The sequence below is a fragment of the Oncorhynchus keta genome, chromosome 22 (assembly GCF_023373465.1).
Source record: "Oncorhynchus keta strain PuntledgeMale-10-30-2019 chromosome 22, Oket_V2, whole genome shotgun sequence".
Lineage (NCBI taxonomy): Eukaryota > Metazoa > Chordata > Actinopteri > Salmoniformes > Salmonidae > Oncorhynchus > Oncorhynchus keta.
Window position 1 is genome coordinate 28,697,598 of NC_068442.1, and position 15,378 is coordinate 28,712,975.

Here is a 15,378-nt window from a genome sequence, read left to right on the forward strand (position 1 = left end):
TGCTGTTATTGGCTGAGTGATTTGGAACTTTCTTTTTGGTCTATTAACTAATTTACTGCATGGTGATTTATTCTCCCACCAAAACAAGCAGAACTTTTTTCCCAAACCACTTTAACACTATTTAATAGTATTGCAACCACAGTGTGGAAATGTATATACATCAATTTCTTATCTTTAGTTGCAAGTTATTCTCCTATCAGTTACAATCCACATCTGCAGTATTTGGTTGCAGTTATTGTAAACTCAGCAAAAAAATAAACATCCTCTCACTGTCAACTTTTTGTTTTCAGCAAACCTAACGTGTAAATATTTGTATGAACATAAGATTCAACAATTGAGACAAACTTAACAAGTTCCACAGACATGTGACTAACAGAAATTGAATAATGTGTCGCTGAACAAAGGGGGAGGTCAAAATCAAAAGTAATGAGAACCTGCTTCAGAACGCTCAGGACCTCAGACTGGGGCAAAAGTTCACCTTCTGACAGGACAACGACCCTAAGCATACAGCCAAGACAACACAGGAGTGTCTCCTGAATGTCGTTGAGTGGCCCAGCCAGAGTTGTATTTTTAATACATTTGCTAACATTTCTAAAAACCTGTTTTTAATTTGTCATTATGGGGTTTTGTGTGTAGATTGAGGGGGACGACGACAATTGAATCCATTTTAGAATAAGGTTCTAATGTAACAACATTTGGAATTTCCGAATGCACTGTAGATGTAGAGGAGAGTTCATGTACACTACCTGTCAAAGGTTTTAGAACACCTACTCATTCAAGGGTTTTTCTTTATTTTTACTATTTTCTACATTGTAGAATAATACTGAACTATGAAATAACACACATGGAATCATGTAGTAACCAAATAAGTGTTAAAAATATCAAAATATATGAGATTCTTCAAATAGCCACCCTTTGCCTTGACTGTTTTGCACACTCTTGGCATTCTCTGAACCAGCTTCATGAGGTGGAATGGATTTCAATTAAAAGTTAATTTGTGGAATTTAGTTCCTCAATGTGTTTGAGCCTATCAGTTGTGTTGTGACAAGGTAGTGGTGGTACACAGAAGATGGCCCTATTTGGTAAAAGACCAGGTCCATATTATGGCAAGGACAGATCAAATAAAAGAAACGACAGTCCATCATTACTTTAAGACATGAAGGTCAGTCAATACAGAACATTTCAAGAACATGGAAAGATTCTTCAAGTGCAGTCACAAAAACCATCAAGCGTTATGAGGAACTGGCTCTCATGAGGACTGCCACAGGAAAGGAAGATCCAGAGTTACCTCTGCTGCAGAGGATACGTTCATTTGAATTACCAGCCTCAGAAGTTGCAGCCCAAATAAATGCTTCAGAGTTCAAGCAAAACAGACACATCTCAACATCAACTGTTCAGAGGAGACTGCGAATCAGGCCTTCATGGTCAAATTGCTGCAAAGATACCACTACTAAAGGACACCACTAAGAAGAAGAAACTTGTTTGGGCCAAGAAACACGAGCAATGGACATAAGACGGGTGGAAATTTGTCCTTTGGTTTGGATTCCAAAAGGAGGATTTTTGGTTCCAACCGCCATGTCTTTGTGAGACGCGGTGTGGGTGAACAGATCTCTGGATGTGTATATCCCACCGTATAGCATGGCGGAAGAGGTGTTATGGTGTGAGGGTGCTTTGTTGGTGACACGGTCTGATTTTATTTAGAATTCACACTTAACCATTATGTCTACCACAGCATTCTGCAGCGATACTCCATCTGGTTTGGGCTTAGTCCCACTATCATTTTGTTTTTCAACAGGACAATGACCCAACACACCTCCAGGATTTGTAAGGGCTATTTTACCAAGAATGAGTGATGGAGTGCTGCATCAGATGACCTGGCCTCCACAATCCGCAGACCTCAACCAAATTGAGATGGTTTGGGATGAGTCGGACTGCAGAGACAAGGAAAAGCAGCCAACAAGTGCTCAGCATATGTGGGAACTCCTTCAAGACTGTTGGAAAAGCATTCCAGGTGAAGCTGGTTGAGAGAATGACAAGTGTGTAAAGCTGTCGTTGGCAATTTGAAGAATCTGAAATATAACATGTTGATTTGTTTAACACTTTATTGGTTACTACACGATTCCATATGTGTTATTTCACAGTTTTTATGTCTCCACTATTATTATACAATGTAGAAAATAGTAAAATAAAGAAAAACCCTTGAATGAGTAGGTGTTCTAGAACTTTTGACCAGTAGGAGGTTTGCGGAAGTAAGATTTATCTGGCCATCAATGGTCGAAGAGCGCTCTCAAATGATTTGGATTTATTAGTAATCAAGTTAGAAAAATGAGCCTGTTTGGCGTTTTCTAATTGATCTGAGCAGCATAATGGACCTGCAATTTTGACTTTCTCCACTTCTGCTCTGCCTGTCTTTTTTAAATGGATTTATTTCCTCATTCGAAAGAGCTCTGTTTTAAATGTTTTGTTTTTTTCAACATTAGTGGAGCTGTAGCGTTAATGGTTGCTCTTAATTTGCTATTAAAGTTATCAACTAAATCATCACAAGAGGAAGGCAATGGATTATGCACCCAATGCATATAGGTCCAGTACATTTACTGGACCCATTTAGTCCAGTTGTCTGTCGCCACATTTCCCTAATGGAAACTCTGCTCTGCCAGTATATTCCAAGAAATCATGTGATTTCAGAGCTTTAGCCTGTCAGTGTAGTGCAGTGGCCTGGCTCACTTTCACTCTGACTTTCATCCTTGACTTGGCTCATACAGCTGGTTAGCCTGCATAAGTCAGGCATTGTATCTTCTACACTGTAAGGGTTTTCTTCTGGTGAAAGAGAGGCGGACCAAAATGCAGCGCGGTGGTTATTCATGTTTTTAATAAAGACGACTATACATGAACAGACTAAACAAAACAAGAAAAGTGAAAACCTAAACAGTCCTATCTGGTGCAAACACAGAGACCGGAACAATCACCCACAAAGCCCAACACAAAACAGGCTACCTAAATATGGTTCCCAATCAGAGACAATGACTAACACCTGCCTCTGATCGAGAACCATATCAGGCCAAACATAGAAATAGACAAACCAGACACACAACATAGAATGCCCACCCAGCTCACGTCCTGACCAACACTAAAACAAGGAAAACACATACGAACGATGGTCAGAACGTGACATACACACTGGTTTACAGAAGTAGATTTCAAGATTGTTATGCAATGCACTGGGTTAGTGAAGAATACAAATAAAGCTATGGGACTGATAGTAATTGCTTCATGTACCAAATTAGGAGAGATTCTGCCGTAGTCTCAGGGCACAGTTTGAGAGGGAATGTTGTGATTCATGTCTCATGTCTCTCTTACAAGTGACATCAGTAAGGGATCATAGCTTTCATCTGGTCAGTCTACGTCTGTTTTGTACACTCGGTTGTCACGAACCGGCTCGAAGGTCGTATCAAAAAGGGAGACAACGTGGAGATAAGGAATAGCAAAATATATTTATTAAATGAAGTAAACTAAATACAATTAACAATGGTGTGTGTGTAGTCATCAGTAGTGTGTGTTTGCGTGCATAAATGTGATAATGAGGGGTGTTGAAAGGTGCCAAAACAAACAAAATGGCCACAACCGAACTCTATCAGTGTCTGCATGGAGAGTCTCCTCAAGGAATGGGGAAGAGGCGTATTTTTCCCGTGCGTCCCATTTGGCTGACGACCATCCCTGCTCCGCTCACCGACATTAAGGAAAATGAGCAAAGAGAAAGAATTTGGCAGACAGAGTGGGAGGGTCTTCACACTGTGTATGCTGAGATTAGAGGTGTTTTAAACTCTCCATTGATAGTTTAAAACGGACATAGACCGACCAGGTGCAAGCTATGATCCCTTATTGATGTCACTTGTTAAATCCACTTCAATCGGTGTAGATGAAGGGGAGGAGACAGGTTAAAGAAGGATTTTTAAGGCTTGAGATGTGGATTGTGTATGCGTGCCATTCAGGGGGTGAATGGGCAAGACAAAAGATTTGAACGGGGTAGGGTAGTAACTGCCAGGCACACTGTGTGTATCAACAATGGCCCACCACCCATAGAACATCCAACCGACATGATACAACTGTGGGAAGCATTGGAGTCAACATGGGCCAGAATCCCTGTGGAACGCTTTCAACACCTTGTCCATACCCTGACAAATTGAGGCTGTTCTGAGGGCGAAAGGGGATGCAACTCAATATTAGGAAGGTGGATAATTCTTAATGTTTTGTACACTATGTACATACAGACACACTTTATGAATAAATGCATATAGGATATGATATTTTGCTTCATGTCTCAGATGAATACTGAACAAATGATTCACTTCATGATACTGTTGAACACTCACTGTCCAGATATCCCCTTGGTGCTCACTCTTGCTCTTGCTCATCACTCTTGCTCAGTCTCTCCTCCAGATGAGTTTGACGCCTACATCATTGTGTCCTTTGTCAACGCCACCCTGGTTCTGTCTATTGGAGAGACTGTGACAGACTCTGGTTTCCTGGGGACCACCCTCTCCTGCTCTCTGCTTGGGGAGGATGCTCTGGTGCAGGTCAGTATAACACCCACCCTACACACGCCTATGAAGGGTCCTGAACATGCTCCTTATGTTCTGGAGGGAATACAATGCTAATGGTGAAAGTGGTATAAAGCTGAAGGGAGATTAAGTGCATGGGAGATGTAATATTGCTGTTGAAGTGATGAGTCTTCATATCTCTTCTCTGACAGAATGATGGAGAGAGCTTAAACACATCTGATCTCAGCATTATACACAGACATGGACACCCTGGCCAGGCCCCTTCCTTAGCCCTGTGTAAACTATGAATTGTCTTGTACAGGTGTATCCTGATGGTATTCGTCACATCCGTGCTGATAAGCATGTGAATGAGTGGAAGAATACAGGGAAGAAGACCATTACTCGCTGTGCAGTCAACCAGAGGCAGGTGATCATTGCTCTGACTGGAGGAGAGCTGGTTTACTTTGAGATGGACACGGTGAGAAGTGAATCTTCCTCCCCTGGGTGTTTTATTTAGTCACCCAGGTACTGTCTTTTAGTTTGACCCTGTTTTTATTATATTTTTCAGGATATCCAGAAGAATCTCCTGCTCAGTGAAAAGTTCATATTTCATCGGACTGTAGATGTTTGATAACCTTTCTCCTCTCACTCTCTCTCCCCCTCCCCAGTCTGGCCAGCTGAATGAGTACACAGAAAGGAAGGAGATGTCCGCTGATGTGGTGTGTATGAGCTTGGCCGGCGTCCCGCCTGGCGAGCAGCCCTCCCGTTTCCTGGCTGCGGGGCTGGTCGACAACACAGTCCACATCATCTCTTTGGATTCCTCGGTATGACTCTTCTCAGGCTGAGTCTCTGTGTATAGTGGAGATGGGAGGAGTGGAGAAGGAAGATGAGCTAGGAGCGAAGGGCACTGTTGGTTTCCTCTTCGCTCCATCTCAACATCGGACTGCAGGTAAGCTATCTGTCCTGTGATGTCTTGAGGCAGGGTTTGAAGAGAGGGATGTTATGCTGTATCTCTTGAAGTGATGAGTTTCTCTTGTCTCTTCACTGACTAAATAATAATGGAGAATGTTAAAAGGCCTCTGTCAGCATACATACATACATACATACATACATACATACATACATACATACATACATACATACATACATACATACATACGCTAAATAGCGTTTCAATCTGTTACGTCACTTGCTCTGAGACCTTGAAGTAGTAATTCCCCTTGCTCTGCAAGGGCCGCGGCTTTTGTGGAGCGATGGGTAACGATGCTTCGAGGGTGACTGTTGTCGTTGTGTGCAGAAGGTCCCTGGTTCGCGCCCGGGTATGGGCGAGGGGACGGTTTAAAAGTATACTGTTACACATACATACATACATACATACATACATACATACATACATACATACATACACTGTGTGACTGCCTGTTTACTTCTGGCACTGTATTACTTGATAGTCTGTGCTCTATTAGAACACATTCTAGTTGTTATCAAGGCCATTTCCTTAGTAGATGTCGGAGGTCACGACGTGGGAGAAGTAAGTTCTCAGGATGATGCGTTTCCCACCAGTAATTACCAGTTTGTTAGCCATTCAAGTGGATTCTTTCCAGTTTGTGTGTGTGTGTAACCCACTATGACACTGCCTCCTTCAGTGGCAGATGCGCACTTGTGACTCATAAAGGGGCCATATCTGTAGCATAGTACATTTCCCCCTCCGGGCTAATGTGATGGGCTGTCACTGTTAAGGAAGCCCAACACAGGGATCATTGGCCATTTTCATTGAACTTTGGTTTGCTTATATAGAACGGGTACTAGCTGTTTGCTGAAATGGGTGCATGAGGGAAGTTCGTAACGTGGCTCGAGCACTTTCACGAGATGCTGAAATCCCCAATTCTCAAACACAGAGAATAGGCAGATATCCTTGGTTATAAACCAAAGACTATAAATATAGCCTACCTATCGCTCTTGTTTATTTGGCCCAGGTAGAATCAGCTGCTTGAATGCAGAGGGGAGACTGTGTTGTTTCTTTGCGTTTCCTTGCTCTGGAAGACTGGGGCGATGTAAATGTGCCAACATATTTGAGGTGTTGACAGCTGCATAGGCTATTATTGTTGAGCGTGGAGACATACTGTTAACATTTTATCCACAACTCTGTCCATCGCCGTTGTAATCTACAATGAAGTCAAACTGTTCCCAAACTGGAGATTTAAACGATGATGGAGGATCCTCCTGGTTTATCCACCCCACCACTGCGCCTCACAAAAGGACAGTTTGAAATGTGCCAGTTAGGATTAGAATTTTGATTACAATTGGCACATAGGCTCTAGCCAGCTATGCCTCAACAGGCATAGCCTACAATGCAGTATTTTATTTATGTATTCATTCAGGTTCACAGTGCGGAACACACCGAGATTCCCATACCGTTAGGCACGAATACGTGTACAGTTACATCCTTACTCTCCGACCATTGATTCTCCTCTGTGTTGGCCATGTCTAGCCGCTCCTGGCTGAGTTACTCTTACCAGTCCTGCTTCCACCTGACGCCCCTGTCCTATGAGACTCTGGAGTACGCCTCAGGTTTCGCCTCTGAACAGTGTCCTGAGGGCATTGTGGCCATCTCCACCAACACCCTGAGGTAGACAGACACACCCTTGCACTCATACTCACTAAAAACCTCAATTCCATTTGTATTCATCCATAAGTTATGCTGTTGAAATTAGTCTTCATGTCCCTTCTGACAAACCAATGGAGAGAGCGTAAACATCTCTGATCTCAGCATTTATGGAGATCACATCGTTTTGTCATTCATGTTCCCGTTAATGCCATTAATATCTTGTGATACTGCCTTTGTCTCCCTCTTATGATTCTGGCCTTGGAGGAGCTGGGTGCTGTTTTCAACCAGGTGGCCTTCCCCCCTGCAGTACACACCGCCAAATTTGTCATCCACCCAGAGACCAACAACTTGATCCTCATAGAGACGGATCACAATGCCTACACAGAGGCCACCAAGGCCCAGCGTAAGCAGCAAATGGCAGAGGTATGGTTCTGACCAACAGGGTTTTATGGACTGAGAGGGTGGGAACAGCGTGACTGACTGAGGCTACATGTTGTACACCCAGGCTTTGTAGCTTGTGTAGGCTGATATTATGGAAGTGGTGTTATAAGATACATAGGGCTGGCACAATTACTGTGTAACCGACAGTTATGGATGAAGACTGTAAAATAACCGTTTTTGTGTGTTTGAGTCCTGTTTCTGCTGTAACATGGACTACAGTAACGTGGACTCTACAACGTGATGAAACTTTGTTGCACCTTACTGAAACAAGCAAGGTCTTGTAGCAAACAAGTATTTGGTTGCCTAGACCACGCCCCCATGCCTGCAGCATTTGCAGAGTAGAGTAGAGGAGAAAATGTGTGCCTTTAAACAAAATATACAGTACCTGTCAAAAGTTTGGACACATCTCCTCTTTCAAGGGTTTTTCTCTATTTTATTTGACTATTTACTACATTGTAGAATAATAGTAAAAACATCAAAGCACCATCACACCTCCTCCTCCGCTTCACGGTGGGAACCACACATGCAGAGATCATCCGTTCATCTACTCTGCATCTCACAAAGACATGGCGGTTGGAACCAAAAATATCACATTTGGATTTCCACCAGTCTAATGTTCATTCCTCGTGTTTCTTGGCCCAAGCAAGTCTCTTCTTCTTATTGGTGTCCTTTAGTAGTGGTTTCTTTGCAGCAATTCGACCATGAAGGCCTCATTCAACCAGTCTCCTCTGAAGTCTGTTTTGCTTGACCTCTGAAGCATTTATTTTGGCTGCAATTTCTGAGGCTAGTAACTCCAATGAACTTACCCTCTGCAGCAGAGGTAACTCTGGGTCTTCCTTTCCTGTGGCAGTCCTCATGAGAGTCAGTTTCATCAAAGCGCTTGATGGTTTTTACGACTGCACCTGAAGTAACTTTCAAAGTTCTTAAAATGTTCCATATTGACTGACCTTCATGTCTTAAAGTAATGATGGACTGTCGTTCTCTTTTCTTATTTGAGCTGTTCTTGCCATAATATGGACTTGTTTTTTTACCAAATAGGGCTATCTTCTGTATACCACCCCTACCTTGTCACAACACAACTTATTGTCTTAAATGCATTAAGAAGGTAAGAAATTCCACAAATTCACTTTTAATAAGGCACACCTGTTATTTGATATGCATTCCAGGTGACTACTTCCATGAAGCTGGTTGAGAGAATGACAAATATGCAAAGCTGTCATCAAGGCAAAGTGTGGCTACAAATATAAAATATATTTTGATTTGCTTAATACTTTTTTTTGGTTACTACATGATTCCATATGTGTAATTTCATAGTTTCGATGTCTTCACTATTATTCTACAATGTAGAAAATAGTCCTAAATAAATAACCCTTGAATGAGTAGGTGTCCAAACTTTTGACTGGTGCTGTATATATATTTTGTTTATTTTGTTTAATTTTAATTTTGGGGTTACGGTGACTTTAGAAATTTGACTGACCAGTAAACCGTCATTCAAAATTCCATGGCCGTCACAGCCGTAAAGATACGCCAAACTTCAATAGAAATCATCGTAAGTATTTTTTTTATAGTGCTTTAATAAAACCCAGAGGCTTATTTCAGGGCAGGGTTTGAGAATAGGGATGTTCTGTTGAAGTGACGGGTCTTCAGGTCTCTGACAGAATAATAATGGAGAGAGTTTAATGACAAGTCTGATCACAGCATATATACAATGTAGATATTGACATGACATTGTGTGGCTCACACCCCCTCCCTACTTTCTCTCTAACTGACATCACTTCTGTGTTGTGATCCCCTCTACTGGAGATGGTTGAGGCAGCAGGTGAGGATGAGAGGGAGCTGGCAGCAGAGATGGCCGTTGCTTTCCTCAACGAGAACCAGCCAGAGGCCATCTTTGGGGCACCCAAAGCTGGGTCAGGCCAGTGGGCCTCTCTGGTGTGTCTTGTCAACCCCATCCAGGGCTACACTCTGGACCTGGTCCAATTGAAACAGAACGAGGCTACCTTCAGGTGAGGACCGAGGAGAGGATAGATGGAAAAGGGCTACTAGGGCAATGTAATTAATGGCTATGCTGGTTTCAGCTATTCTCAGTGTAATTGCAGTGTATTCGTACTATAGATGGTGAAACGAGGAATCAGAGCTGTTATTCAGTGCAGGGTTTGAGAGGGATGTCATGCTGTTGTAATGAGTCCTCATGTCTCTTCTCAAACTAAATATGAATGGAGATGGAGTTTAAACACCTCTGATCACTGCATTATACACGGAGGCCACAGAAATTGACATAGGGAATCAGACTGATGGGAAATACAGTACATTGGTTACACATGCTGATCTGTCTGTTCTGTCCCTGCAGTGTGACTGTGTTGGTTTGCCAGTGGAGGTGATGACTGGTGGGGGTGGCCCGGGACATGATCCTTAACCCCTGCTCTGTGGGAGGCGGTTTCATCTATACCTATCGGCTGGGAGGGGGAGGGGACAAGCTGGAGTTTATGCACAAGGTGAGTGACAGAAGATATGACTAATCCAGTGGTTTCTGGCTCTGGCTGGTTGACCACAGCGCTGCACAGGAATTCTCCAGCTGTTATTTCAGAAAGGTCATAATTGTGTTGAGAGTACTATCATACTTGCCACCACCCTCTCCCCTTTACCGAACTCCCAGAGGGACAATGGTTACTTTGTTGAACCCTTTTCCAGTCATATCAGTATTCTACACTTTATTAATAGAATCAGAAACTTGAAGCTTTCACATATGACCCTTTCTTTTAAAGATTATGTTTAATTCACATGTCAATGACAGATAAACACTGTTGTTGAGATGGTAAATTAATAGGGATATGCATCTTTCCCTTTCAAGACTATTGGATATATGGGCTTCGATACAATATAAGAATAATATGTTTTAGTTTGAAACAATTCGGTGCGATATGAGAGATTTGTTGTGTAAACACATTCATTTTCCATTCTAAATTCAAATCTGCTGCTGATGAAGCTCATTAGCTGTGTGTAAGTGATGTATGTCTATGGTGTATGTACTATGTAGGCACCTTAGCTGAGCCATAAAGGAGACTAGGCATCTACCACTTCAGATTGGGGTGGGGGGCAGGCAGGCAGGAAGGCAATGTAGCCTATTTTGGAGGGGGGGAGGTTGCCCCCCACTTTGGTTCTGAAATCACCATAATCCGCTAACTAACTTGTGCTAGTAATGTATCAATATTTATTGTTTACAAATTAGCTATGGCATAAGCCCTGTTCGCATGGGACTAGTATTACTAAAGAACGTATGTGTGTGAGAGATATACACACTACCATTCAAAAGTTTTTTTATTTTTATTAAATGTCCTTGGTTTTGAAAGAAACACTTTTGTCCATTTTTAAAATGACATAAAATTGATCAGAAATACAGTGTAGACTGTTAATGGTATAAATTACTATTGTAGCTGGAAATGGCAGATTTTTTAAATGGAATATCTACATAGGCGTACAGAGACCCATTATCAGCAACCATCACTCCTGTGTTCCAATGGCACGTTGTGTTAGCTAATCCAAGTTTATTATTTTAAAAGGCTAATTGATCATTAGAATACCCTTTTGCAATTGTTAGCACAGCTGAAAACTGTTGTTCTGATTAGAGAAGCAATAAAATTGGCCTTCTTTAGACTAGTTGAGTATCTGGAGTATAACATTTATGGGTTCGATTACAGGCTCAAAATGGCCAGAAACACAGACCTTTCTTTTGAAACTCGTCAGTCTGTACTTGTTCTGAGAAATGAATGCTAATCCATGTGAGAAATGGCCAAGAATCTGAAGATCTCCTACAACGCTGTTCACAGAAAAGCTCAAACTGTCTCTAACCAGAATATAAAGGAGTGGGAAGCCCCGGTCCTCAACTGGAAGCTTCATTAAATAATACCTGCAAAACACCAGTCTCAACTCCACAGTGAAGAGGCGACTCCGGGATGCTGGCCTTCCAGGCAGAGTTGCAAAGAAAAAGACATAACTTAGACTGGCCAATTAAAAATAAAAGATTAAAATGGGGGAAAAAACAGACACTGGACAGAGGAACTCTGCCTAGAAGGCCAACATCCCGGAGTTGCCTCTTCACTGTTGACGTTGAGACTGGTGTTTTGCGGGTACTATTTAATGAAGCTGCCAGTTGAGGACTTGTGAGGCGTCTGTTTCTCAGACTAGACACTCTAATGTACTTGTCCTCTTGATCAGTTGTGCACTGGGGCCTCCCACTTTTTTGTTAGCAGCGACGCTACTACTGTGTAACTCCGGTAGGGTAACATCTGAAAAATAGTGCACTTGTTAGTGTGTACTAGTGCTCGACCAGTCGGCGAAAGCCAACATCACCCACGACAGAGAACGGTTGATTGTCAAAGGCAATGAATTCCATTATCTTCGCGTTAATGGATTTCACCTTGGTCGTCTTGCTGTCGTGCATCCCCTAATATGAGCACAACTTTGGTTTTCACCCCATCTCAAAATTGAATGGTTTTGACCGTTAGGTAGTTTTTATGGAGTGATCTTCTCCTTTCGCTTTGGCCATACAGTGCGCCTCACAAAAGTGATTGCTGTCCTCTTTATGAAATTATCAGCGTTACCCTGTATATCTAAAAATGACCATATACACTGATTTAAGGCAAAACTACCAAAAGTATTGCTGATAGTGAAACTAAACAATCCAAATAATATACAATGCTCAAAAAAATAAAGGGAACACTTAAACAACACAATGTAACTCTTAAGTCAATCACACTTCTGTGATATCAAACTGTCCACTTAGGAAGCAACACTGACAAATTTCACATGCTGTTGTGCAAATGGAATAGACAACAGGTGGAAATTATAGGAAATTAGCAAGACACCCACAATAAAGGAGTGGTTCTGCAGGTGGTGACCACAGACCACTTCTCAGTTCCTATGCTTCCTGGCTGATGTTTTGGTCCCTTTTGAATGCTGGCGGTGCTTTCACTCTAGTGGTAGCATGAGAGGAGTCTACAACCCACACAAGGCTCAGGTAGTGCAGCTCATCCAAGATGGACCATCAATGTGGTCCTTCTGTGTCAAGAAGGTTTGCTGTGTCTGCCAGCATAGTGTCCAGAGCATGGAGGCACTACCAGGAGACAGGCCAGTACATCAGGAGATGTGGAGGAGGCCATAGGAGGGCAACAACCCAGCAGCAGGACCGCTACCTCTGCCTTTGTGCAAGGAGGAGCACTGCCAGAGACCTGCAAAATGACCTCCAGCAGGCCACAAATGTGCATGTGTCTGCTCAAACGGTCAGAAACAGACTCCATGAGGGTGGTATGAGGGCCCGACGTCCACAGGTGGGGGTTGTGCTTACAGCCCAACACCGTGCAGGACGTTTGGCATTTGCCAGAGAACACCAAGATTGGCAAATTCGCCACTGGCGCCCTGGGCTCTTCACAGATGAAAGCAGGTTCACACTGAGCACGTGACAGACGTGACAGAGTCTGGAGACGCCGTGGAGAATGTTCTGCTGCCTGCAACATCCTCCAGCATGACCGGTTTGGCGGTGGGTCAGTCATGGTGTGGGGTGGCATTTCTTTGGGGGGCCGCACAGCCCTCCATGTGCTCGCCAGAGATAGCCTGACTGCCATTAGGTACCGAGATGAGATCCTCAGACCCCTTGTGAGACCATATGCTGGTGCGGTTGGCCCTGGGTTCCTCCTAATGCAAAACAATGCTAGACCTCATGTGGCTGGAGTGTGTCAGCAGTTCCTGGAAGAGGAAGGCATTGATGCTATGGACTGGCCCGCCCGTTCCCCAGACCTGAATCCAATTGAGCACATCTGGGACATCATGTCTCGCTCTATCCACCAACGCCACATTGCACCACACACTGTTCAGGAGTTGGCGGATGCTTTAGTCCAGGTCTGGGAGGAGATCCCTCAGGAGACCATCCGCCACCTCATCAGGAGCATGCCCAGGTGTTGTAGGGAGGTCATACAGGCACGTGGAGGCCACATACACTACTGAGCCTCATTTTGAATTGTTTTAAGGACATTACATCAAAGTTGGATCAGCCTGTAGTGTGGTTTTCCACTTTAATTTTGTCACTCCAAATCCAGACCTCCATGGGTTGATACATTTGATTTCCATAGAACATTTTTGTGATTTTTGTTGTCAGCACATTCAACTATGTAAAGATCTAGGATGTGTTATTTTAGTGTTCCCTTTATTTTTTGAGCAGTGTATATTAAGCCCCATTCAGCAGGTATAGCAAGAAGTGAGTTGTCTCTGGTAGCTTACTTTTTCATTTGAATTCAGAAGGTGCCGTGCAGATGTTGCAGATCAGGAACAGATCGCCTACCTTGCGTTGGTTAGTGGGCCGGCCACTGGGCTGGCCGCGGGGCTGGGCTGACTGCGGGGCTAAGTTGGATTAGGTTAATGATATTGCCTGAGGTTGTTCGGCAAGCAAAATTACTTGTATATCAATAACAAAATTAGGTATTTTCAGGAGGTTACAAAGATTGTATTATGAGCAAAAACTAACTTGTGAACCGGCAAGTCGTAACGTTTGAATACATTTTCTGACCGACGCATGCTACGTTTGGATCGGTTTGGGGTCTGTATGTGGACACCCCTTACAATTAGTTGATTCAGCTATTTCAGTCACACCTGTTGCTGACTGGTGTATAAAGTCAAGCACCCAGCCATGTAATCTCCATAGACAAACACTGGTAGTAGAATGGCCCGTACTTAAGAGCTCAGTGACTTTCAAAGTGGCACCGTCATAAGATGCCACCTTTCCAACAAGTCAGTTTGTCATGTTTCTGCCCTGATCAATTTTAGGTGCTGTTCTTGTGACGAAGAACCGTCTAGGAGCAACAATGGCTGTGCCGCGAAGTGGTAATCCATTCAAGTTAATAGAATGGGATCGCGGAGTGCTGTAGTGCGTAAAAGTTCTATCCTCGGTTACAACACTCAATACTGAGTTCCAAACTGCCTCTGGAAGAAATATCAACACAAGGACTGTTCTTCTGGAGCTTAATGAAATGTGTTTCCATGGCCGAGCAGCCGCACACAAGCCTAAGATCACCATGCACAATGACAAGCGTTGGCTAGCGTGGTATATAGCTCGCCACCATTGGACTCTGGCGCAGTGGAAATGCGTTCTCTGGAGTGATGAATCACGCTTCAACATTTGGGAGTCCGATGGACGAATCTGGGTTTGGTGGATGCCCGGAGAATGCTACCTGCCCGAATGCATAGGGCCAACTGTAAAGTTTGGTGGAGGAGGAATAATGGTCTGGAGCTGTTTTTTCATGGTTCGGGCTAGGCCCCTTCCAGTGAAGGGAAATCTTTACGCTACAGCATACAATGACATTCTATACGATCCTGTGCTTCCAACTTTGTGGCAACAGTTTGGAAGGCCCGACCTTACTAATGCCCCTGTGGCTGATTGGAAGCAAATCCCCGTAGCAATGTTCCAACATCTAGTGGAAAGCCTTCCCAGATGAGTGGAGGCTGTTATAGCAGCAAAGGGGGGACCAACACCATATTAATGCCCATGATTTTGGAATGAGATGTTCGACAAGCAGGTGTCCATATCCTTTTGGCTATGTAGTGGATCTTGAACATTTATAACAGGGACTGATACCTATTGGTGGGTTGTTACATCCCTGTAAATGAATGCTGTTTTGATTGTCAGACTCCAGGTGAGGACGTTTCTCTGGCCATCGCTCCATTCCAGGGCCGTGTGCTGGTGGGCGTTGGCAAACTGCTGCGCATCTACGACCTGGGCAAGAAGAAGCTGCTGCACAAGTG

General features: G+C 43.5%; 1 pseudogene; it reads left to right on the top strand.

The window, feature by feature from the left end:
* LOC118400855 (splicing factor 3B subunit 3-like) overlaps positions 1–15,378 on the top strand; it is a 32,138-nt pseudogene that overhangs the window by 13,578 nt on the left and 3,182 nt on the right.